The sequence below is a fragment of the Mustela erminea genome, chromosome X (genome assembly GCF_009829155.1).
Source record: "Mustela erminea isolate mMusErm1 chromosome X, mMusErm1.Pri, whole genome shotgun sequence".
Classification (NCBI taxonomy): Eukaryota; Metazoa; Chordata; class Mammalia; order Carnivora; family Mustelidae; genus Mustela; species Mustela erminea.
This window is the reverse complement of record NC_045635.1, coordinates 84,164,272-84,191,304: the sequence shown is the minus strand read 5'-3', so window position 1 is coordinate 84,191,304 and position 27,033 is coordinate 84,164,272. Positions and strand designations below refer to the sequence as shown.

General features: G+C 38.1%; 1 pseudogene; it reads right to left on the bottom strand.

The window, feature by feature from the left end:
- The window catches only part of LOC116582310, a 47,524-nt pseudogene that overhangs the window by 2,884 nt on the left and 17,607 nt on the right, over positions 1 to 27,033 (bottom strand).

The following is a 27,033-nucleotide window of genomic DNA, read 5'->3' as shown; positions in this document are numbered from 1 at the left end:
GGAAATTGGGAAGAAGAGGTAGGTCAGGGTATGGCATACAATGGACTTTGAGCCTTCACTACTTTTAGCTGCTCCATTTCTTCTGGGCCCAATTTATTCTGTATAGAGTAGGGTACAGCAAAGGAATTGACATGCATAGATAGCTATAAGAAGGAGAGGTGGGGTAAGCACTAAAAACTCTCATTTTAAGATGACTGGCCACTGGCCTGTCTTCCTGCACTGGAACTAGGCATGGGTAATATCCTCAACACATACCTTTTGATTTTTCTCATAACAAATCTTGTAGTTGGTATCATTCAATGCAGAGGCAGAACTAACATCCTGAATAAAGAACTGGGCTTGGTCTTTAAAGTAATGGATTGAAGGCAACAGCAAGTGTTAGAGGTCAGTGGCCCCTGCTGAGTTATCTCCCCCTCTTCCCTGTGCCCACTCATCTGGCTTCACCATCCTCTCTTACATTGACTGTGGTAAAGGGGACACTGCAATGGCTTTGGATTGAATTTATTAGCCATTTCTTGTTATACTTTATTCATATGGAATCTAAGGATGAAAAGAAGGGATGGGAGAGAAGGGAGACAACACATAAGTAAGACTGTAGAATAGACCCAAATTGGTGTTCTATTCCAACCTTCCACCGTGATTTAAAAGGTTTCCAATGTCAGGACTATTGACATGATTTTAACTTTTTCTTTTACCAGACATGGATTTTTCTAATTTTTCATTCTCCCTATTTGAATATTTAACTCCCAAATAATCAAATTTAGATATTTAAAATGATTTTCCTTTAATAAGGCTCCAGGAAATCCTATGTATTGAAAACCCTACATGTTCCTCTGACAAGGAATTTAGAGAGTATATACCTCCACACTCAGCTTGAGCCAAACTGTGGCATCTGGTGAGGAGTTGCTTCATATCCTCAGCAGTAGTTTCCCCTTTGCCTTTAGTCAACTTCCTGTGACCTACCTTCAGTCAACCTGTTCCTTCTGAATTGTTTGTGTGAACATACCCTTAGATGATCAAAGATGTTAATTCCTTTTGTCCTCAACAAAGTTCCTAGCATCTCTATATGAGACCAACACAACTCCTGTTGATCTGATTCTCCTGCACATTCCCTATTTTTTTGGTCAGGATACTTACTGTGATCCTGAACCAGCCCCCTGATCTTCCATCCTGTGTGTTCTCCACATCCCTCTCTGGAAATATTCTGTCTTGGAATTCATTATGCCATTTCACACTGCTTTGTTGGATTGGAAAGTAGAGAGAGTGTTGTGGAGAAGTTGTTGGTAGAAGGGAGTGTCCATAAATATATAGAAATTCTACAAAACTTTCTATATACTCTTACCTCAATAATGCCAGGCCTACAATTAGAATTGCTCAGTTGTTATTCCAGTTCTATCACTCTTCACTTTCAGTGAGAGAAGAAAAATGCTGTGGAGAACAAAAATGTTTCAGAGTCTCAGGGGGTGATTGTTGTAAATTAGGCTGCCCAATCACTTACTGTCTTAATTAGGAGTCTTATTGGGGACACCTCATTGCCATCTTTCCATTGTCCTCCTGAAGATGGTAAGGATGAAGCTCATATCCACATGTTCATAATGAAGATTCCCTTTGCCAAAATTACCCCAGGAAGAATCTTTGCTTTTATTTTTTTAAGGAGAGCTACCATCATTTTAATTTTAAATAAAAAATAAATTTAAAATAAAATTAATTTCAAAATAAAGAAAAAAACATACACATTTGAAGAGACATCAGTGGTCTCATACTAATTACCTCATCTTGGTCTAACAGCATGGTAGGGCAAGTGAAGTGTCAACTTGTCTGGATAGAACAATCATACAAACCCCACAAAGCAAATTTCTCTACCTGTCTAGATATGGGAGCTTTATTTGACAGATGGTATAATCAGGGAGGAAATCATGAAGTAGGAGGTAACTATGTATACCCACTTAGAAAATAGAGTGGTATTCATAAAGAACAGAAGTATGAACATTCATGAGTTATACACTAGAAAGACATCTGAATCTTGCCTTCTTTCAGACCTCTTTAATCTAACAACTTCACCACAACCTGGAAGGCAACCTCTCTCTCACCTCCCAAGTCCAATAGACTATGAAGCTGATTTCATTAACATCAGCAAGCTTTAATCAGGATTGCACTCCTGAGTATTTACCCCAAAGATACAGATGTAGTGAAAAGAGGGGCCATTTGTACCCCAATGTTTATAGCAGCAATGGCCATGGTCGCCAAACTGTGGAAAGAACCAAGATGCCCTTCAACGGACGAATGGATAAGGAAGATGTGGTCCATATACACTATGGAGTATTATGCCTCCATCAGAAAGGACGAATACCCAACTTTTGTAGCAACATGGATGGGACTGGAAGAGATTATGCTGAGTGAAATCAGTCAAGCAGAGAGAGTCAATTATCCTATGGTTTTGCTTATTTGTGGAGCATAACAAATAGCATGGAGGACATGGGGAGTTAGGAGAAGGGAGTTGGGGGAAATTGGAAGGGGAGGTGAACCATGAGAGACTATGGACTCTAAAAAACAATCTGAGGGAGTTGAATTGGCGGGTGGGTGGGAGGTTGGGGTACCAGGTGGTGGGTATTATAGAGGGCACGGATTGCATGGCACACTGGGTGTGGTGAAAAAATAATGAATACTGTTATGTTGAAAATAAATAAAAAATAAATTTAAAAAAATCAGCAAGCTTAGTATAGTACAAGCTTTAATGTCAGGTGAGACTGATGCAACAGGCTTCTAAACTGTCCCTCTCTTTCTACTCTTGCTCTCAACGATATTCTGAAGTATCCGGAATGAGTTTTCTTTTCTTCAGCCTGACATGTTGTGGGGAATTGGCTACAAGCTGAGACGGTCCTTGCAGTCAAGGGAGTTTTGCCAAGGGCTATTTCCCTCAATCCCAGCAGTCCATTCACTGTTTGATTAGGCTTACATAAGCACTCTGGGTCAAGCTGACATGGCCCTTGAGCTCCTCTGTAAATATGTTTGAGTAAACTCTTTTTTTTTTTTTTTTAAGCAAGGCCATGAGGTATGAATTGTGGTCCTCTGACCTTGAGCTCCTTGATAAACATTCTTGTTATTGAACTATAAAATAAAGTCTCTCGTGTATGTTGGGGCTCCACTGGGTCATCAGCCCATGGAGACCTCCTAATCTGAGCTATCTGACTCTTGTTTTTCTTAATTTCCCACTACTCTCTCTTGGTCTTCCCTAGGACTTCTCGTGCTGGTCCACGACAAAATGTCCTTCAGCTCAGGAGACCATTATTTCTAATCTCTAGGGTTTTATTTATTTATTTATCTATTTATCTATTTATTTATTTTTAATTTGACAGAGAGATCACAAATAGGCAGAGAGGCAGGCAGAGAGAGAGAGAGGAGGAAGCAGGCTCACCCCGAGCAGAGAGCCCAGTGCGGGGCCCAATCCCAGGACCCTGGGCCCATGATCTGAGCTGAAGGCAGAGGCCTTAACCCACCGAGCCACCCAGGTGTCCCTAACCTCTAGGTTTTAAAACAAGGATATGAACAATGAACTGGAATGATAGAGGTCAACTACAATTTCCAAGTGTTTACTTTTGTTTCCTTTATGTTGTTGATATATAGTTTGATTTCATATAGTCGGAGAACATACTCTTTATCTCAGTTCTTTTACATTTGTTGAGGTTTGTTTAATGGCCCAGAAGATGGTCTATCTTGATGAAGTTGCATGGGAACTTGAAAAAATGTATACTCTGTTTTAGTTGGGCAGAGTATTCTGGTATATGTCATGTAGATTATGCTACTGTATTGGTTGTATTATTCAGCTCTTCAATATTGCTGATTATTTTATCTCTAGTAATTCTATTACTTCCTGAAAGCTGGTGTTGAGACCCCAACAATAAGTGTGGATATGGTCATTTCTCCTCTCAATCTCATCAGTTTTACTTCATATACTTTGAGATTCAGTTGTTTTGATGTGTACACATTAAAGATTGTTTGGTCTTGCTGATGGATTTATCCTTCTACCATTTTGTAATATCCTCTATGCCTCTAATTTTCTTTGTTCCAAAGTCTACTTTATCAGATATCATGGCCTTGGGTATGGATATAAACTTTTTTTTTTACTTTAGAAATAAATTTTAATGGAATTCAAATTTACAGGATCCCAAACATTTTTTTTAAATATTTCACACTATTCACTCCTACAGTTTTTCTTTTTTGGAACCCACACTTGCCACCACAACATATCTAATTCATTATGTGGCAAAATTTGGAAATTTTTTTCTGGAATCTACAGAAATAAGATTGTTTCAATTATTTCTCCCAAAGTAGGGACACTAGGGGTATCTATATTTTACTATTCAGAGGAATTCAGCTGAAACAATGTACCACTTGGTAGCAATACTAGTGGTTTTGGGGGAGGGAGGATTAAGGCAATTAAATGGTTAGGAGCCAGATTTTCTTAGGTTTTAACATTTAAGTTTCTCTAGGTTTGTGTGTTGCATATTATATATTAATTACTCCACATTGTCTCAGAGCATACTTATGAGTAAAGATCTATTCATTCTTGGTCACTCCATGATGCACTAATTATGAAGAGGCCTTGGATTAACTCCTTTGGGAAGTAGTTACTTTCACAGTGTGGCCTGCTGTCAGAAAAGTCCTGTTACTCACAACTTTTGATATTTTCGTTGTATGGCACATGGAAGTGAAATTAAAGTATTTCAACCAGAAATTCCATGTGATTAGTGTCCAAAACTTGGAGTTAGCCTAGAGTACTCTCTTTCTCTCATACCTCACACCAAACTTAAAAAATTCTCTTGGCTTGCCCTCAAAATATGTCCATTCTAGTTACTTCTTACCCCCTCTATCACTACTAACCTGGTTGTTACCAACACCAGTCTTCTGTATTATATTGCCTTCCAACTGGTCCCTCTGCTTTCACCCATGCTCCCTCACTATTTTTAACTCAGCTGGCAGTGATATTTTAAAGCACAAGTCAAAACTTGTCAGTCTTTTGCTATAGAGGACTTGAAGCCCATCAAAATGTTAATAGCACATTGACTTTGTATCCTGCCACGTTGCTGAATTGCTGTATGAATTCTAGTAGTTTGGGGGTGGAGTCTTTTGGGTTTTCCATATAAAGAATCATGTCATCTGCGAAGAGAGAGAGTTTGACTTCTTCATTGCCAATTTGGATACCTTTTATTTATCTTTGTTGTCTGATTGCTGTTGCTAGGACTTCTAATACTATGTTGAACAAGAGTGGTGAAAGTGGGCATCTTTGTCTTGTTCCTGATCTCAATGGGAAGGCTGCAAGCTTTTTCCCATTGAGGATGATATTTGCTGTGGGTCTTTCATAGATAGATTTGATGAGGTTCAGGAATGTTCCCTCCATCCCTATACTTTGAAGCATTTTAATCAGGAACAGATGCTGGATTTTGTCAAATGCTTTTTCTGCATCAATTGAGAGGACCATGTGGTTCTTCTCCCTTCTCTTATTAATTTGTTCTATCACATTGATTGATTTGCGAATGTTGAACCATCCTTGTAGCCCAGGGATGAATCCCACCTGGTCATGGTGGATAATCTTTTTAATGTGCTGTTGGATCCTGTTGGCTAGGATCTTGTTGAGAAATGGTGCTGGGAAAACAGGACAGCTATAAGTAGAAGAATGAAACTCGACCATTCTCTTACACCGTACACAAAGATAAACTCAAAATGGATAAAATACCTCAACATGAGACAGGAATCCATCAGAATCCCAGAGGAGAACATAGGCAGTAATCTCTTTGATATCAGCCACAGCAACTTCTTTCAATATATGTCTCCAAAGGCAAAGGAAACAAAAGCGAAAATAAACTTTTGGGACTTCATCAAAATCAAAAGCTTCTGCACAGCAAAGGAAACAGTCAAAAAAACAAAGAGGCAACCCACGGAATGGGAGAACATATTTGCAAATGACAGTACAGACAAAAGGTTGATATCCAGGATCTATAATGAACTCCTCAAACTCACACACGAAACAGGCAAACATATCAAAAAAAATGGGCAGAAGATATGAACAGACACTTCTCCAATGAAGACATACAAATGGCTATCAGACACATGAAGAAATGCTCATCATCACTAGCCCTCAGGGAGTTTCAAATTAAAACCACATTGAGATATCACCTTACACCAGTTAGAATGGCCAAAATTAACAAAACAGGAAACAACATGTGTTGGAGAGGATGTGGAGAAAGGGGAACCCTCTTACACTGTTGGTGGGAATGCAAGTTGGTGCAGCCCCTTTGGAGAAAAGTGTGGAGATTCCTCAAGAAATTAAAAATAGAAATTCCCTATGACCCTGCCATTGCACTCCTGGTTATTTACCCCAAAGATACAGATGTCATGAAAAGAAGGGCCATCTGTACCCCAATGTTTATAGCAGCAATGGCCGCAGTTGCCAAACTGTGGAAAGAACCAAGATGCCCTTCAACGGACGAATGGATAAGGAAGATGTAGCAACATGGATGGGACTGGAAGAGATTATGCTGAGTGAAATAAGTCAAGCAGAGAGAGTCAATTATTATATGGTTTCACTTATTTGTGGAGCATAAAAAATATCATGGAGGACAAGGGGTCTTAGAGAGGAGAAGGGAGTTGGGGTAAATTGGAAGGGGTGGTGAATCACGAGAGACTATGGACTCTGAAAAACAACTGAGGGGTTTGAAGTGGCAGGGAGGTGGGAGGTTGGGGTACCAGGTGGTGGGTATTATAGAGGGCACAGATTGCATGGAGCACTGGGTGTGGTGAAAAAATAATGAATACTGTTTTTCTGAAAATAAATAAATTAATTTAATTTAAAAAAATGTTAACAGCAACAAAAAGAAACCTTGTTGTTCACATTTGGAGAAGGTCAGTAAGTCAACTTAGTTCCATGAAAATTTATAAATAAAGAGGAAGAATCAAATATTTATTCTTTTTTCTGTATAAGGTGTACATAAAGATAGCAAATTTATTGATGTGGAGTTTCTCTTTATAAGTGTATTATAGCTAATATTAGAAGGCATGATAGAATTCAAGCATCATCATTTTAAAATTCTTAAGTAAGGAACCTACACAATGGTGATAAATGGCTGGCAAATATCACACACCCACACACACACACACACACACACGCACGAATCAGACATCATGTGTTATGTTATAGGCACTGTCTATGAAGAAGTCTTGTCAAAAGGATCAAACCTGTGTCTGATCAAGACTTTGAAGTTCTTGGGGTGCCTGGGTGGCTCAGTGGGTTAAAGTCTCTGCCTTCGGCTCAGGTCATGATCTCAGGGTCCTGGAATCAAGCCCCGCATCAGGCTCTCTGCTCAGCGGGGAGCCTGTTTCTCTCTCACTCTCTGCCTGCCTCTCTGTCTCCTTGTGATCTCTGTCTGTCAAATAAATAAATAAACTCTTTAAAAATAAAGACTTTTAAGTTCTTGTTTCAGTATTAGGATGCAATGAACCAGTTTCTTTAACAAACAAATGAGGGGAAAAGATATGTGAATATATTCGCTATTTTATGTTTGTATGCTATTGGGATATATTATGCATTTATGCAGATATAGATATCTGCATTTATATATAGATATATATAAAATATGATCATCAGCAAAAATCTCTTTAACCAGCACTTTTTATTTAACAAAATTTTTATGCCATTGCATGTTCAGAAATATTTAATAGATTTTTATTATTTGTCAAATTAATATGCTTTTTCTTTAAAGACATTGTAAAAATTAAAACTAAGGTAACTTATTCACCAGAGCAAGAACTGAGGGCTTAATTTCATTGAGCTGGAAGCTCAGGAAAAAATAAATAACATTAATTTGAAACATACCTTTTTTATATTTAAAAAATGTAGAACTAATAATTTCTGATTTTCATATAATTTGTACATTAGATTATCAATTCAGTTAAAATCTTAATTGTCAAAAACATTAACCTACTAATACAGTTTTAAAATTTTTTAAAGATTTTGTTTATTTATTTGACAGAGAGAGAGATCATAAGTAGGCAGAGAGAGAGAGGAGGAAGCAGGCTCCCTTCCAAGCAGAGAGCTGGATACGGCACTCGATCCCAGGACCATGAGATCATGACATGAGCCAAAGGCAGAGGCCCAACCCACTGAGCCACCCAGACGCCTTACAGTTTCAAATTTTAACAAATCCAAGGTTTTGCAACAATAAGCTAATATGAAAAAGATTATATACACATTCTATATATTTTATTGTTTTCCATGTAATAATTCCCATAAGTAGATTATTTTGGTCAAAACAGGAATATTACCAATTTTAAGAAATTTTTATAAGTGGCATATATATATATATATATATATATATATATTCACCTCTTTGCATGCTCATCAACAGTGAGAGAAGGAGTCTATTTACTCACCAGTCCACCTCAAATTTAAAGGGTTTGCCTTCTGATTAGACAATTATCTTTTAAATTTATATTCAGAATAGCATTGCCTCTAATAAATATATGCATTTATTTAAAACAGGAAGATATAGTGGAGTGGGGATCCAGAATCTATTGTCAGTGGAATGGTTGAAATATGAGAGTGACTGACCTGAGGGCCTCAGAAAAAGGAGCAAATAGTCAAAAATAGGGGGATAAGATGATGATGTGTGCTTGTAATATAATAAAGCAAGAAAATTATCTGAGGCACTGACTCCATGCTGGCCAGACACATCCATCTGGAAAACGTAATGGAAAGCATATTACATGTGTTTTCTTGTTATTGTTACCTTATCTTCCAGACATTAGAGAAAGCACAGTGCAGAAAGAAGATAGTGATTATAAGGACTATGCCAAACTAAGCATGAAAAAAGAAATAAATTTAGATTTTTGTTTCCAGCACTTACAGATGAGTTAAATTTAACTAAACCTCCAACTAAGAATAACTAGAAAAGTGTAAAAAAATCATTTAAAATAAAATACTATTTGAAGGCATCAAAGAGCTTGCCATGCTGTAAGATGCTATGGAGCAAAGATCAGAGGGTAAAAGAAAATCCAGAAGGAAATCCCAATGTTTGAGGCTACTTCTGTTTGAGCAGCAATTGATGATTCCTAAGGAGACACATAAAATGCTTAAATGCTGGCAAATTTGTGGCAGATTTTCTACAGAGTCATAAGGTTAAGTATATAAATGTTGGAAAGTGGGGCTTCCAGGGAGAGGAGATCTTAGCAAACCACTCAGGCTTAAGTAGGGACCTCCAAGAACTATAGAAGGCAAGTAAGGACAAATTGAAACTAGATCAGTCCTCTAAGGGACTGAAGTCCAGATTGATAATCTCAACCACCAGTGGGATGAAACGTATTTGGGGTTGTTTGTTGCTGTCTGACAGTTTATCAGGAAAAACAAACAAATGAAAAAAACTTTTTTCATGAAGAACAATAACTTTATTCTAGGACTGAAGTAAATAAATCCACAGTGTATTACATATCATTCCCCCCCAAAATTAGAATAACTAGTTTAAAAAGAGATAAAATAGGGGCATCTGGGTGGCTCAGTGGGTTAAGCCTCTGCCTTCGGCTCAGGTCATGATCCCAGGGTCCTGGGATCGAGCCCTGCATCAGCTCTCTGCTCAGCAGGGAGCCTGATTCCCTTCCTCTCTCTACCTGTCTCTCTGCCTACTTGTGATCTATCTGTCAAATAAATAAATAAAATCTTAAAAAAAGAGATAAGATAATATGATTAACAATCAAGGAATAAAGACATTAAAAAAATCCACATGAAATCCAGATAATCCAGGCATTATTAGATGTAAACTTTAAAATAATCATGCTTATAATTGTCAAGAAAATATAAAAAATTGAAAATTTGGCCAATAACTTGAAAATATAAAAAAATAATGAAAATTCTAAAACTTAAAAACACAATACCTGGAATTAAGAACAATTACAGTATTAGCAGCACAAGAGACACACTGAAAGGAGAGTCAGAGAAATAAATAAAGGGTCTGAAAAAAAATATCCAGAATGAAGTATGGAGAGACAAAATGATGAAGGATATAGAAAGAGATGGAACAAATTTAAAAGGTATTCAGTAAATATTTTAAACATGTTTAATTGGAGTCCCATAAAGGAGAAAGAACAGTGCAGAATAGTATTTCAAGATAGAATGTTCAAGAAATTTTGAAAAGTAACGTAAGACATTAAGTCACAGATATAAGAAGCAGTATGTATATATGCCAACCATAGTGAGGTATGAGGAAAACCAAACCCAGGTCCATCACAATAAAGCTGTTGAAACACAAATAAAGAGAAAATATTTAAAGAAGACAGAGACAAACGACAGATTATCTTAAAATGAGCATAATTAAGACTGACATATAATGTTTAAACAGAAACAATGCTGGCTTAAAGAAAGTGAAATTCTATCTTCATAGAGTTGAAGTAAAATAACTGCATACTTAGTATTTTGTGTTTATAAGAAACTTATCTTTTGGAAATGGAAGTTAAAAGTAGACATTTTAATGAAAACAAAAGCTAAGCAAATCTGTCACCAGCCAACTCAAACTAAAGATTTATGTTCAAGTCAAAAAATGTGATCTGAGATGAAGGCATATAGATGCAAGAAGAATGAAGAATAATGAAATTTCAAAATATGTAGGAAAATCTAAATGAATATTGACTGTATAATATAGTGATAATTTCTTTGAAAAATTTTTATATAATTATATTATACAAATATATAATATAATTAAAATGCATATCAATAAATCAGTAGAGGCATTAATAGAATTGAACTATGAAAGATATGAGTGTTATCCAATGAAATGCAATAGAACTTTTATGTTAAACTGTGATAAAGCAAAAGTATATGTTGTAACCTGAAGAGTAAACACTACAAAAATGACAAAAGAATGTTAAACTTCCAAATGAAGTGGGTAAAAATTGAAAAATCAAAAATAATAGTATTAAACACTATGAAATAGAGGAAAAGGAAACTAGAAAGGAAAATAAATATAGGGTAAACAATAAGATAATTTAAACTAAATTATAGCCGGAATTACCTTATATGTCAATGGCCTGAATGTTTCAAATTAAAAACCAGAGATCATAAACCTAGCTTAGGGGTGCCTGGGTAGTTCAGTAAGTTAAGTGACCCACTCTTGATTTTGGCTCAGGTCATGATCTCAGGGTCATGAGATCAAACCCTGAGTCAGGCTCCTGGATCAGTGGGAAGGCTGCTTGAGATTCTCTCGCCTCCTCCGCCCCTCCCCCACTCTTTCTCAAGTAATTAAAAAAATCTTTAAAAAGCATTAGATTAAAAAAATATTCAATCAAATGTTCCTTTAAAGGGACATATGTAAAAGTAAGTATATAGAAAATTTAAAAAAAAAAAGATGGCAAAAGATATACCACTTATACAGAGTCTCAAAGCTGGTATGACAATTCATAAGAGAAAAAATATACCTCAAGTAAAAACATTACTAGAGAAAAGAGGAGATTACAAATGATAAAATGCTTAATTCAACAAAAATATTAATAAAATAGTTTTTGTTAACATATAATGTATATTTGCCCCAGGGGTACAGGTCTGTGAATCATCAGGCTTACACATTTCACAGCACTCACCAAACCACATACCCTCCCCAATGTCCATAATCCAGCCACCCTATCCCCACCCCCCACCCCCCCAGCAACCCTCAGTTTTAATAAAATAGTTTTAAATTTTTATGCACCTTTTCATATGGCGCCCAAATATACATAGCAAAAACTGATAGAAATAAATGGGGAAAATATACACAGTAAAAAAAAAAAAAAATGACAGAATTAAAGGGCAAAATGGACAAATCCACAGTCCCAGTGGGAGATTTTCATACACTTCATTGAGTGACAGAATAGACAAAAAATCAGTTAGATAAAGAAGATTTAAACAACACAAGTAGCAAAACTTCCTTAATTGACAATAAAACACTGCATATTACAATGCATGTAACGTTCCAGAATATATCATATATGGGCCATTAGCCAAGCCTGGAGAAACCTCGGTGGGGATAATACATTAATACCCTGAATGGTTAATGTGAAAATTCAAGGGTAATAGTGGGTTCTGTGTCTCTCCCCTTCCTCTAGTGTGTGTTCCAAGAATGTTAATTTCCGATACTTCTCCCGAAGTGATCCTCCTCAGGCCTCAAATCCTGGACCAGAGAGGATCACATGACTCAGGACTTCCACTCAACCAAAGGGAACATCTCAGCTTAGTGACAGCATAGTTATCTCAGCATCACCACAGGAGGGGAGGTTTTCCTCATGGAACCAAGATGGGTATGTTAGGGCCCACTCAACCCATTTCTTCAAAAGTGTAAAAAAGAGCCTGGGCCCTTGCTACTCTCCTGCCAGGCCATATAAAGAGGGCTTAGCTGGGTGTCCTGTGGCTTAGGATTGAGAAGGGGGCCTAAAATCCTCTGCCTCATGTTGACAAGTTCACCATGGTGTGACCTGAAGGAATGCCCTGTCCCCACTGTCCTCAAAGGGTGTTTGTGAAGAGAATCTGTGGGATCTGGAGCTGGGAATTTGTGGCAGATCTGATTACAGCTCTTGAGGAAAGTAGGAGCAGGCCCTAAATCCTTATCAAGGCCACACGAGTAAGATGGAGTTCTTACAGGAAATTCCTTCCCCAAGGGCATAGAGAAGTGATTCCTGGCAGCCAGAGACTTAACTTACTGTTCTTACTGCCCTACCCCCACAGTTGGCTACCAGCCTAACACTCAAGGATCTATTTCCAACCCAGTGATCTCCACAGAGGTATTAAGTAGAATAAAGAGGACTGGATCACAGAAATTTGTAGCTGCAAAGCGAGAGAACTCTGAGGGTCAGGTGTGGCCAGGCTCTGTGTTGGCTGCATTACATTGTGTTCCTTCATGAATTTCTCACAAGGAGACTCTTATCTGTAGAATTGCCACTCTTCACTCCCTTTGAAGTTGCTAAGGCTTAAGAAAGTGTAGAAAATTGTCGGGAGTAATTCAGACATTATGTGGGCATGTAGATACTGGAACTGAGCTTTATAGAATGGGCATGATCCCTCCATGCATAGCTTTAATAAACTCTTTCAGCGATATATCAGATTTACTCAAGAAGGAGCAAAGTTAAAGATCTGAAAATAGTCACATGGCTGGAAACAACTCCATTCCATATCGGAGAGGTCATACTAGAGTCTGACCAGTAATTTATAAAGGAAATAGCAAACAGAGTTTGGTAGGATACTGGAATGAGAGTAGGGGGAAAAAATCATGCCTTTTCCTTGCCTGTGAGTGGGAAGTTATGTAGAAATGTTCCCCTTGGTGGTCAGGGTCAGAATTGTAGTGCTGAAGGTCTGGCCAGAAGACTTTGTAAAATAAGGTAAGGGGAACAGGGGCCTGGACTCTAGTGCATCGGCCAGAACTTTCTGGTATTTTTCATCTTTCTTGCAGCAGTCTCTTCCTGGGTTTCTATGCCCTGAGAGAGGATATCCATTTCTGGTGAGCTGAAAAGAAATAAGCACTTAATAATGTTTAAATATTTGGGGTTAGGGAAGCATTAGGACAAAAACATATACACATACGTAGATAAACTGTCAAGCTGTATTTTTAAGTGTTTCCCTCAATAATTTCGCCTACAAAATATTAAACAATATTAAATATGTACTTAGGAAATTAAATCACCTTGTATCTTTCATCTATATTATCTCCTCAACCATGACCCAAGGTACTCACTGAAAATAGATTGGTGAACATTTTCTAGATGTGTATAATAGGTGTTTACCTATCTTAAAATATTTGTTAGGTATATATATATACACACATATATATATACATGTATATATTCAATGGTTCATGTGATACATATATACACACATATATATGCATATGTATATATTCTTTTTAAATTTTGCAATCACATAAAGAATTTTCTGCAAATTGGATTTTTCACTCATTCAGATATCTCTTCATTTCTTTGGACAATGTGGTTTGACCTCTGTGGACATTTACTGAACAATCATTTTGTTTTTTAATTAAATTAATTGTAGATATCTTTGTCTGTCTCACTCCTGATTAACCAAATTCCTTCATGTATAGGCATATTAGTACAAAGTCTGCAATATTATTTGCACATATGTTCTTCCTACTTCTTACATTTTAATTTTTTTCTTTTGGAACTATAGAAAGTATTTCTGAATTTTAATTGGATTTATGGTTTAAAAATGACATAGGTCTTTCTTGGAGGGTAAAGTGGGGACTGAAAAACACAAAGGGAATAGGAAGAGAAGGGAAGGGATCAGAGATGCTGGGAGGGTTCTCAGAGGGCTCCCAGCCAGTGGGGGAGGGAGCAGTGGGACATAAGGGGAGGGAGCTTTATGAACATTCACCTTCCTTGAACACTCCATTGATAGAAAAGAAGAAGACAATCTCCTGAAAGGGAAAAAGCAAAAGTGCTCAATCACCACCTAAATCACCACCCTCTACCCACCTGTGGATTTCTGGGGCTGCCTGAGGGAGGAAGCTGGTACTCACCATCTGCAGGTACATACCATGAAGGAACTGAGGTCATGCTAAGTTTTGCACAGCACACAGAGGGATCCCATAATGTCATGTTTTATCTGCTTCAGCAGCTGAATCTGCCAGCCCAAGGCAGGGAGGAGAAGCAATCAAAGGTCAGGGGTGGAGACACCCCAGGCCCTATGATTGATGGCTTCAAACCCTCTTTTCTCACTTAGTGTTGCCTATCACACATTCACACACACACAGGGGTCCTTGAACTAATTCACATTCTTGCTACCCTTGAAGTACTCATACAAGCTGCTTCTATAAGAAAAAGGAACCGAAAGTGGTGGTCTGGCCAGTGTAGGTATTTCCCACACTGTCTGGTGGGAAGACTCTGGCCCAAAACCAGAGTCATGGATCAAGTAGTAACTGTGGGGGAGTAATGAGGACAGTCTATCTCCGTGGTCTGGACCCCAAATGAGATTTCAATCAGCAGTTCTGATCTTGAATGACCTCTCTTGTCACTCTGATGAGCACTACCACGCACTCTCAACCCAATTTTCATCTGACCTTCTCTTCTGAACTTACTTTTGGAGAGGTTTAGAATCTTGATTGCATGGGCCATCTGTATACTATCAGACAGGCCACCCAACTGGTATGATTTGTTGTTTCACAAACAACAGCTTTTGGGGAAGAAGAATTGGAGTGATAGTTACTAAGACCTTGGAAACAAATATCTCTCTTTTTTGCATTTCACTGATGAACTCCTTCCTTCCTCTCCCCCATTCTTTGATCTCTGAGGAACTTTGGCAATGTCAAGGAAAATAGTGTCTTGATTTCTCTGAAGGCTGGTTAAGAAAAGTATTCAGCAGAATAAATGGTAAGTGTGAATCTGCATAGAGAGAGCACTAGGGTGAAAACCAGACCTATTTCTTTTTACAGGACATAGATCATTTTTCTCTTTCATGTCCTCCAGTCTTACATAGGACAGAAAACACATACTACTGTATTTGTGTGTGTCTGAGTGTGTAGTCATATAGATGTATAAAACTGCTGATATTGCTGAGTAGGGGAGTAATCACAATTGGTTTCTTTATATTTTTATTTGCTTTTAAATTTTAAAAGTTTATTGTATTTAAATTCCATAATATAAATTATGTTTGAAAAATACTCCCTCATTTAAATTTTATATGATTTACAGATCTCCAAACATGCAGATATATTTCTAGGAATTCATCATACATAAGCCCCTATTTTCTGAATTTTGTTAATAAAAATGTTATGAAAAATTTAACATACACCAAATAATATAGAACTACACTTTCCAGTAAGATAGCCACTAGTCACATATGGCTATTGAATATTTGAAATGAAATCTTATCTGGATTAAGATGTGTTTTAAGTGTAAAATACACGCCATAAAAAAAACTATCACTTATTTTGCATCCACTAAGTTCTGAGATGGTATAGTATATTAAGTTATGCTTAATTATGGTATGGGTTTTGAAAAGCCAGTTTTTGGAAAGCTGATAGATCTTATAATTATATAATAATATAGTAATGTCAAAATATTTCTAGTTACTCCAGACCCAACACTTTTCTTTGATGCCACTAGTTCAGTCAACAGACCTTTAATGGGCATTTTTATGTTTGGGGGATAATAGTTTGGTGACAGATATAAAAATGACTAAGATGTGATTTCTACTTTTGGTGGAGTTCACAAAAGCATGCACAAGGCAGGTACGTAAACACATAATGTCCTTATAGAAATACTGCATTCATCCTGCGTTTTCTTTTTTTTTTATCCTACATTCTCATAAGCAGCATGGGTCTAATAACCTTAGCCAAGAGTTTTGGAGTCAGATTGAAGTATGTAAAAATGCTTTCATGAGGTATTAATCCTAAGACTTTAACGAATTGTAGAACCTAACTTTGATGGTTGCCATGAGGCTTCATGTAAGAGCATATGCAAATTATTACCCGCAGTACCCTGTGTGAAATAAGAATTTGGAAAAAAGTTGGTTCTTTTCCTTTCTCTCCCTGATATTTCACATAAATTTTGTAATTTAAAATACTTTTAAGAAGATGAAAGTTCTGAGTCAAGATGGCGGAGAAGTAGCAGGCTGAGACTGCTTCAGCTAGCCGGAGATCAGCTAGATAGCTTATCTAAAGATTGCAAACACCTGAAAATCCATCGGCAGATCGAAGAGAAGAAGAACAGCAATTCTGGAAACAGAAAAACAACCACTTTCTGAAAGGTAGGACCGGCGGAGAAGTGAATCCAAAGCGACGGGAAGATAGACCCCGGGGGGAGGGGCCGGCTCCCAGCAAGCGGCGGAGCAACGGCGCACAAAATCAGGACTTTTAAAAGTCTGTTCCGCTGAGGGACATCGCTCCAGAGGCTAAACCAGGGCGAAGCCCACGCGGGTTCAGCGTGGCCTCAGGTCCCGCAGGGTCACAGAAGGATCAGGGGTGTCTGAGTGCCGCAGACCTTGCGGGTATTGGAACGGGAAAGCCGGCTACAGAGACAGAGCCGACAGTAAGCTCACAGCTCGGTGTTACCTTGAACTAGTCGCAGGCTCGGAGAGCTCGGAGAGCGGCCGGAGGTCAGGGAGACGGGAGTAACTGGGCGCTGTTCTCTGAGGGCGCACTGAGGAGTGCGGCCCTGGGCTCTCGGCTCCTCCGGGCCGGAGACCAGGAGGCCGCCATTTGTATTCCCATCCTCCGGAACTCTACGGAAAGCGCTCAGGGAACAAAAGCTCCTGAAAGCAAACCCGAGCGGATTACTCACCCCGGCCCCGGGTAAGGGCGGTGTAATTCCGCCTGGGGCAAAGACACTTGAGAATCACTACACCAGGCCCCTCCCCCAGAAGATCAACAAGAAATCCAGCCAAGACCAAGTTCACCTACCAAGGAGTGCGGTTTCAATACCAAGGAGAGCAGCAGAATTCCAGAGGAGGAGAAAGCCAAGCACGGAACTCATGGCTTTTTCCCTGTGATTTTTTTTTTAGTCTTGCAGTTAATTCAATTTTTTTCTTTTTCATTTTTTTGTTTTTTTCTTTTCTCGCCTTCGGGTAAATTTTTTTTTTTTAACTGTTACCTTTTTCTTTTTTAACGATTTTTTACTAGTTTATCTAATATATATATTTTTTCTTTTTTACATTTTTCTCAGGTGTTTTCCTTTTTTTTTTTAAATTCTTTTCTTTTCTTTTTTCTTTTTTTTTTCTTTCTTTTATCTTTTTTTTTCTTTCTTCCTTTTTGAACCTCTTTTTATCCCCTTTCTCCCCCCTCACGATTTTGGATCTCTTCTAATTTGGTTAAAGCATTTTTTCCTGGGGTTGTTGCCACCCTTTTAGTATTTTACTTGCCCCTTCATATACTCTTATCTGGACAAAATGACAAGACGGAAAAATTCAACACAAAAAAAAGAACAAGAGGCAGTACCGAAGGCTAGGGACCTAATCAATACAGACATTGGTAATATGTCAGATCTAGAGTTCAGAATGACAATTCTCAAGGTTCTAGCCGGGCTTGAAAAAGGCATGGAAGATATTAGAGAAACCCTCTCGAGAGATATAAAAGCCCTTTCTGGAGAAATAAAAGAACTAAAATCTAACCAAGTTGAAATCAAAAAAGCTATTAATGAAGTGCAATCAAAAATGGAGGCTCTCACTGCTAGGATAAATGAGGCAGAAGAAAGAATTAGTGATATAGAAGACCAAATGACAGAGAATAAAGAAGCTGAGCAAAAGAGGGACAAACAGCTACTGGACCACGAGGGGAGAATTCGAGAGATAAGTGACACCATAAGACGAAACAATATTAGAATAATTGGGATTCCAGAAGAAGAAGAAAGAGAGAGGGGAGCAGAAGGTATACTGGAGAGAATTATTGGGGAGAATTTCCCCAATATGGCAAAGGGATCGAGCATCAAAATTCAGGAGGTTCAGAGAACGCCCCTCAAAATCAATAGGAATAGGCCCACACCCCGTCACCTAATAGTAAAATTTACAAGTCTCAGTGACAAAGAGAAAATCCTGAAAGCAGCCCGGGAAAAGAAGTCTGTAACATACAATGGTAAAAATATTAGATTGGCAGCTGACTTATCCACAGAGACCTGGCAGGCCAGAAAGAGCTGGCATGATATTTTCAGAGCACTAAACGAGAAAAACATGCAGCCAAGAATACTATATCCAGCTAGGCTATCATTGAAAATAGAAGGAGAGATTAAAAGCTTCCAGGACAAACAAAAACTGAAAGAATTTGCAAATACCAAACCAGCTCTACAGGAAATATTGAAAGGGGTCCTCTAAGCAAAGAGAGAGCCTACAAGTGGTAGATCAGAAAGGAACAGAGACCATATACAGTAACAGTCAACTTACAGGCAATACAATGGCACTAAATTCATATCTCTCAATAGTTACCCTGAATGTTAATGGGCTAAATGCCCCTGTCAAAAGACACAGGGTATCAGAATGGATAAAAAAACAAAACCCATCTATATGTTGCCTCCAAGAAACTCATTTTAAGCCCGAAGACACCTCCAGATTTAAAGTGAGGGGGTGGAAAAGAATTTACCATGCTAATGGACATCAGAAGAAAGCAGGAGTGGCAATCCTTATATCAGATCAATTAGATTTTAAGCCAAAGACTATAATAAGAGATGAGGAAGGACACTATATCATACTCAAAGGGTCTGTCCAACAAGAAGATTTAACAATTTTAAATATCTATGCCCCCAACATGGGAGCAGCCAACATATAAACCAATTAATAACAAAATCAAAGAAACACATCAACAATAATACAATAATAGTAGGGGACTTTAACACTCCCCTCACTGAAATGGACAGATCATCCAAGCAAAAGATCAGCAAGGAAATAAAGGCCTTAAACGACACACTGGACCAGATGGATATCACAGATATATTCAGAATATTTCATCCCAAAGCAACAGAATACACATTCTTCTCTAGTGCACATGGAACATTCTCCAGAATAGATCACATCCTCGGTCCTAAATCAGGACTCAACCGGTATCAAAAGATTGGGATCATTCCCTGCATATTTTCAGACCACAATGCTCTAAAGCTAGAACTCAACCACAAAAGGAAGTTTGGAAAGAACCCAAATACATGGAGACTAAACAGCATCCTTCTAAAGAATGAATGGGTCAACTGGGAAATTAAAGAAGAATTGAAAAAAATCATGGAAACAAATGATAATGAAAATACAACGGTTCAAAATCTGTGGGACACAACAAAGGCAGTCCTGAGAGGAAAATATATAGCGGTACAAGCCTTTCTCAAGAAACAAGAAAGGTCTCAGGTACACAACCTAACCCTACACTTAAAGGAGCTGGAGAAAGAACAAGAAAGAAACCCTAAGCCCAGCAGGAGAAGAGAAATCATAAAGATCAGAGCAGAAATCAATGAAATAGAAACCAAAAAAACAATAGAACAAATCAACGAAACTAGGAGCTGGTTCTTTGAAAGAATTAATAAAATTGATAAACCCCTGGCCCGACTCATCAAAAAGAAAAGAGAAAGGACCCAAATAAATAAAATCATGAATGAAAGAGGAGAGATCACAACTAACACCAAAGAAATACAAACTATTATAAGAACATACTATGAGCAACTCGACGCCAATAAATTTGACAATCTGGAAGAAATGGATGCATTCCTAGAAACATATAAACTACCACAACTGAACCAGGAAGAAATAGAAAGCCTGAACAGACCCATAACCAGTAAGGAGATTGAAACAGTCATTAAAAATCTCCAAACAAACAAAAGCCCAGGGCCAGACGGCTTCCCGGGGGAATTCTACCAAACATTTAAAGAAGAACTAATTCCTATTCTCCTGAAACTGTTCCAAAAAATAGAAATGGAAGGAAAACTTCCAAACTCATTTTATGAGGCCAGCATCACCTTGATCCTAAAACCAGACAAGGATCCCACCAAAAAAGAGAGCTATAGACCGATATCCTTGATGAACACAGATGCGAAAATACTCAACAAAATACTAGCCAATAGGATTCAACAGTACATTAAAAAGATTATCCACCACGACCAAGTGGGATTTATTCCAGGGCTGCAAGGTTGGTTCAACATCCGCAAATCAGTCAATGTGATACAACACATCAATAAAAGAAAGAACAAGAACCATATGATACTCTCAATAGATGCTGAAAAAGCATTTGATAAAGTACAGCATCCCTTCCTGATCAAAACTCTTCAAAGTGTAGGGATAGAGGGCACATACCTCAATATCATCAAAGCCATCTATGAAAAACCCACCGCAAATATCATTCTCAATGGAGAAAACCTGAAAGCTTTTCCGCTAAGGTCAGGAACACGGCAGGGATGTCCATTATCACCACTGCTATTCAACATAGTACTAGAGGTCCTAGCCTCAGCAATCAGACAACAAAAGGAAATTAAAGGCATCCAAATCGGCAAAGAAGAAGTCAAATTATCACTCTTCGCAGATGATATGATACTATATGTGGAAAACCCAAAAGACTCCACTCCAAAACTGCTAGAACTTATACAGGAATTCAGTAAAGTGTCAGGATATAAAATCAATGCACAGAAATCAGTTGCATTTCTCTACACCAACAGCAAGACAGAAGAAAGAGAAATTAAGGAGTCAATCCCGTTTACAATTGCACCCAAAACCATAAGATACCTAGGAATAAACCTAACCAAAGAGACACAGAATCTATACTCAGAAAACTATAAAGTACTCATGAAAGAAATTGAGGAAGACACAAAGAAATGGAAAAATGTTCCATGCTCCTGGATTGGAAGAATAAATATTGTGAAAATGTCTATGCTACCTAAAGCAATCTACACATTTAATGCAATTCCTATCAAAGTACCATCCATCTTTTTCAAAGAAATGGAACAAATAATGCTAAAATTTATATGGAACCAGAAAAGACCTCGAATAGCCAAAGGGATATTGAAAAAGAAAGCCAACGTTGGTGGCATCACAATTCCGGACTTCAAGCTCTATTACAAAGCTGTCGTCATCAAGACAGCATGGTACTGGCACAAAAACAGACACATAGATCAATGGAACAGAATAGAGAGCCCAGAATTAGACCCTCAACACTATGGTCAACTAATCTTCGACAAAGCAGGAAAGAATGTCCAATGGCAAAAAGACAGCCTCTTCAATAAATGGTGCTGGGAAAATTGGACAGCCACATGCAGAAAAATGAAATTGGACCATTTCCTTACACCACACACAAAAATAGACTCAAAATGGATGAAGGACCTCAATGTGCGAAAGGAATCCATCAAAATCCTTGAGGAGAACACGGGCAGCAACCTCTTTGACCTCAACCGCAGCAACATCTTCCTAGGAACAACGCAAAAGGCAAGGGAAGCAAGGGCAAAAATGAACTATTGGGATTTCATCAAGATCAAAAGCTTTTGCACAGCAAAGGAAACAGTTAACAAAATCAAAAGACAACTGACAGAATGGGAGAAGATATTTGCAAACGACATATCAGATAAACGACTAGTGTCCAGAATCTATAAAGAACTTAGCAAACTCAACACCCAAAGAACAAATAATCCAATCAAGAAATGGGCAGAGGACATGAACAGACATTTCTGCAAAGAAGACATCCAGATGGCCAACAGACACATGAAAAAGTGCTCCATATCACTCGGCATCAGGGAAATACAAATCAAAACCACAATGAGATATCACCTCACACCAGTCAGAATGGCTAAAATAAACAAGTCAGGAAATGACAGATGCTGGCGAGGATGCGGAGAAAGGGGAACCCTCCTACACTGTTGGTGGGAATGCAAGCTGGTGCAGCCACTCTGGAAAACAGCATGGAGGTTTCTCAAAATGTTGAAAATAGAACTGCCCTATGACCCAGCAATTGCACTATTGGGTATTTACCCTAAAGATACAAACGTAGTGATCCAAAGGGGCACATGCACCCGAATGTTTATAGCAGCAATGTCCACAATAGCCAAACTATGGAAAGAACCTAGATGTCCATCAACAGATGAATGGATCAAGAAGATGTGGTATATATACACAATGGAATACTATGCAGCCATCAAAAGAAATGAAATCTTGCCATTTGCGACAACATGGATGGAACTAGAGCGTATCATGCTTAGCGAAATAAGTCAAGCAGAGAAAGACAACTATCATATGATCTCCCTGATATGAGGAAGTGGTGATGCAACATGGGGGCTTAAGTGGGTAGGAGAAGAATCAATGAAACAAGATGGGATTGGGAGGGAGACAAACCATAAGTGACTTTTAATCTCACAAAACAAACTGAGGGTTGCTGGGGGGAGGGGGTTTGGGAGAAGGGGGTGGGATTATGGACATTGGGGAGGGTATGTGCTTTGGTGAGTGATGTGAAGTGTGTAAACCTGGTGATTCACAGACCTGTACCCCTGGGGATAGAGTATTATGCCTCCATCAGAAAGGATGAATACCCAACTTTTGTAGCAACATGGACGGGACTGGAAGAGATTATGCTGAGTGAAATAAGTCAAGCAGAGAGAGTCAACTATCATATGGTTTCACTTATTTGTGGAGCATAACAAATAGCATGGAGGACATGGGGACTTAGAGTGGAGAAGGAAGTTGGGGGAAATTGGAAGGGGAAGTGAACCATGAGAGACTATGGACTCTGAAAAACAATCTGAGGGTTTTGAAGGGACGGGGGGTGGGAGGCTGGGGTACCAGGTGGTGGGTATTATAGAGGGCACGGATTGCATGGAGCACGGGGTGTGGTGCAAAAATAATGAATATTGTTATGCTGGAAATAAAAAAAAAAAAAAAAGAAGAAGATGAAAGTTCTGATTTGTGAGCCACAGAGTAAAATGTCCAAGGATGAGAGCTTAATTTTTACTCTGTTAAGTCATCTACACAGTAATTGGGAATGTGAATCATCTATCTATTTTTTTTTAAGTTTTAGTGCAGTGACTAGCATGAGATACATGTACATTACTTTTTTAAAAAAAGATTTTATTTATTTATTTGACAGAAGGAGATCACAAGTAGGCAGAGAGGCAGGCAGAGAGAGAGGAGGAAGCAGGCTCCCTGCTGAGCAGACAGCCAGATGCGGGGCTCGATCCCAGGATCCTGGGATCATGATCCGAACCGAAGGCAGAGGCTTTAACTCACTGAGCCACCCAGGTGCCCCATGAATCATCTATCTAAAGAAACTACATAAATTTTATAAGTTTTGTTGTTGTAGGAGGGCATTTCCAAGCTGGTGTAATGATGTTATTTAGAAAATAAACTTGTATTACTTTTTTCTTTATTTTCCTGTTAACTAATTCTCCTCTTGTTTAGACTGATTAGCAGAAACTTTTAGAAAATTTTAAAAATTCATTAAAAACCTGAGAGCCAAAGAATATTTGAGAAAATTCCATGGGCTCATGGGCAAGTTCATTCAGAACTTGCTTATACCTAAGATGTAATTAGTAAAAAGTCCTTCTCTTTTAAGCGATTAAAGAATAATTTCAAAGGTGAATTTGGGCTCTAAAATTTTGTGTAAATAGGCTTTTTTTTTTATAAGAGATTAAGCTTTTAGATCATATAGACAGTGAATATGAAACTGTAATCTATCCTTCAGAAATTCGCTTCAACGTATTCATTTATGCCTTCATTATCCATCAAAGTCTACAACTGTACCTGATCCATGGAGTAAAGCATATTTTGAGGAGTGTATCATTAGCATATTAAAAATATTATTTCTTTATTTGACACAGAGAGAAAGGAAGAGAGTAGCAGAGGGAGAGGGAGATGCAGATTCTCCACTGAGCAGAGAGCCCAAAGTGGGACTCAATCCCAGAGACTCAGGGTCATGGCCTGAGCTGAAGGCAGATGCTTAACTGACTGAGCCATCCAGTTGCTCCTGTCATTAGCATTTTTAATTTAGGTTCATAATATTGGTGAATAGGAAATGTTTCTAGCCTATCAAATGTTCACTACTCTCTTCCACCCCAGCCTAGGATAAGGAATGACATGCAATGTTCTATGACTTTTAAGTGTACTTTTAATTAAAATTCTTATTTGTTCTCAGTCTAGATTCTTTTTTTTTAAGATTTTATTTATTAATTTGACAGAGAGAAATCACAAGTAGATGGAGAGGCAGCCAGAGAGAGAGAGAGAGATAGGGAAGCAGGCTCCCTGCTGAGCAGAGAGCCTGATGTGGGACTCAATCCCAGGACCCTGAGATCATGACCTGAGCCGAAGGCAGCGGCTTAACCCACTGAGCCACCCAGGCGCCCATCAGTCTAGATTCTTAATCTAAGATCATCTTAAATTATTTCTTACACAGAATTCCTGGGCTGCTTCGGATAACCAATCTGTCAAAGATTAACATTAAAAATGATAGCCAGAGTCAAGTTTGGACAATCCTCTCAAAGAAGCTCAGCTAAGGTGAAGAAACTGAATTAAGAGAGAATAAGAATAACTAACATACTAGACACTGCTCTAAGTGTCATACAAAATTCTTTTAATCCTCATTTTATTATCCTAAGAAGTAAGTACAAGTAATATCCCTATGTTGCTGATGAAGAAAGGTGTTGTAGTTTCCCAAAGTTACACTACTATGAAATAGTAGAGTCTAGTTAAAAACCTTGGGGTCAAACACTACTTTTACAAAAGCTCTGTGTGAGGCAAATTTACCTTGTGCCTATCCCCAGAGATTCTGATTCAATTATTGTGAGATAGGATTAGAGTAGAGGCGGTGGTCCACTGAAGTCAACTCCTATTGGCTCATGAGATCTGGTTAGAAAAATTTCAGGAATTTTACAGCTGGTTGAATTTACTATTTCACATCGATGGGGTAAAATTGGTCATCAGATAACTGCACCCCAATATTTATAGCAGCAATGTCCTCAGTAGCCAAACTATGGAAAGATCCCAGATGCCCATCAACAGATGAATGGTTAAAGAAGAAGAAGCTGTATAACACACACACACACACACACACACACACACACACAGAAACACTACTCAGGCATCAAAAAATGAAATCTTGCCATTTGCAACGATGTGGATGGAACTAGAGGGTATTATGCTAAGTGAAATAGGTTAGTCAGAGAAAGACAATTATCATATGATCTCACTCATGTGTGGAATTTAAGAAACAAGACAGAGGATCATGAGGGAATACAGGAAAAATTAAAACAAGATGAGATCAGAGAGGGAAAAAAGCCATAAGAGACTCTTAATCATAGGAAGCAAACAAGGTTGTTGGAAGGGAGGAGGGTGAGGGGATGGAGTAATGAGCACTGGGTGTTATATGAGACTGATGAATCGCTGACAACCCCTGAAACTAATAATACAGAATATATTAACTAATTTAATTTAAATAAAAAAATAGATTAAAAGAAAAAAAGAAAAGGAAAAGGAAAAATAAAATAAAATAGGCCATTGTGGGAGTATTTATACCACAAAAATCAACAAAGGCTATGTATCAGCCTCTTCTACAGAATAGTTATTAAACATTTAGCAGCAGACCACTGGGTAGAGATCAGGTATCAGTATTTTTTAAAACTCCTCAGGTAATAATAATATGTGTGTGAAATTGTAAACCCCTGCTTGTAAACTATTAACTGTCATTTTTTCAAGGGATGACATCAAAGGGGGTAGAAGACGGGATGCTCACCTTTTACCACATAATTTACTTGAGAAGCACATACATTTTTTTCCATAAAATAATATGCCAAATTTAAAGATACCAATAAAGATGTATCTTTTTCAAGATTGCCTCTGCCTTCTACTTGTAGATACAGAAATAGCAGCTGATATTAATTTATGTTATGGCAATTGTATGGATGTAGCAGGTAATCAAGGGAGATTCCTTAACATAGTCTATAAAGAAAGGTTGAGTATCAGAATCCGTTTTTTTGAGGAGCCAATAATGGATTCTGATCAGCAGATAGAGTACACCTCCAGTAGACATTGGCTTTGGTTAGGAGATGAAGATACAAAAAAGTAGGCAGTGAAATACAGGGAGATCTAATACTAGGGAACTATAGTCCAGAAATAAGAGATTAGACTTGGGATTACTGGCAAGAAACAGGAGGAAACTTGGTCAAGAAAGTGTTTGGTCCTAAGAGCAATGAAATGGGAAGAAATATGGGTAAGTAAGATTGAGCCAATTCCGTAGACAAAAGCTCGATTAACTAAGCCAAGATTAAGTGAGGACCAGCAACAAATGTCGCTTGATAATGAGCCTTAGTATGGATCACAGCTGTAGGAACAAAGATGATATGGCTACCAGGACTAAAATTATGTGGAAAGAGAGTGGCTGCAATTTGTTACATAAAACTTCAGGTCAACAATTGTGATACCCCAACAATCATAGTTTTACCTTAAGGCGCAACTTCACTTACACAGACCATAAAGAAAATGCCACTGCAAATGGTCAACAAAATGAGGCTGCATCAACCCCCTTACACTCCAGCTTCTATGCAGCAAACATCCTTATTTTGGTCTTACTTCATGATTTTTAGCAA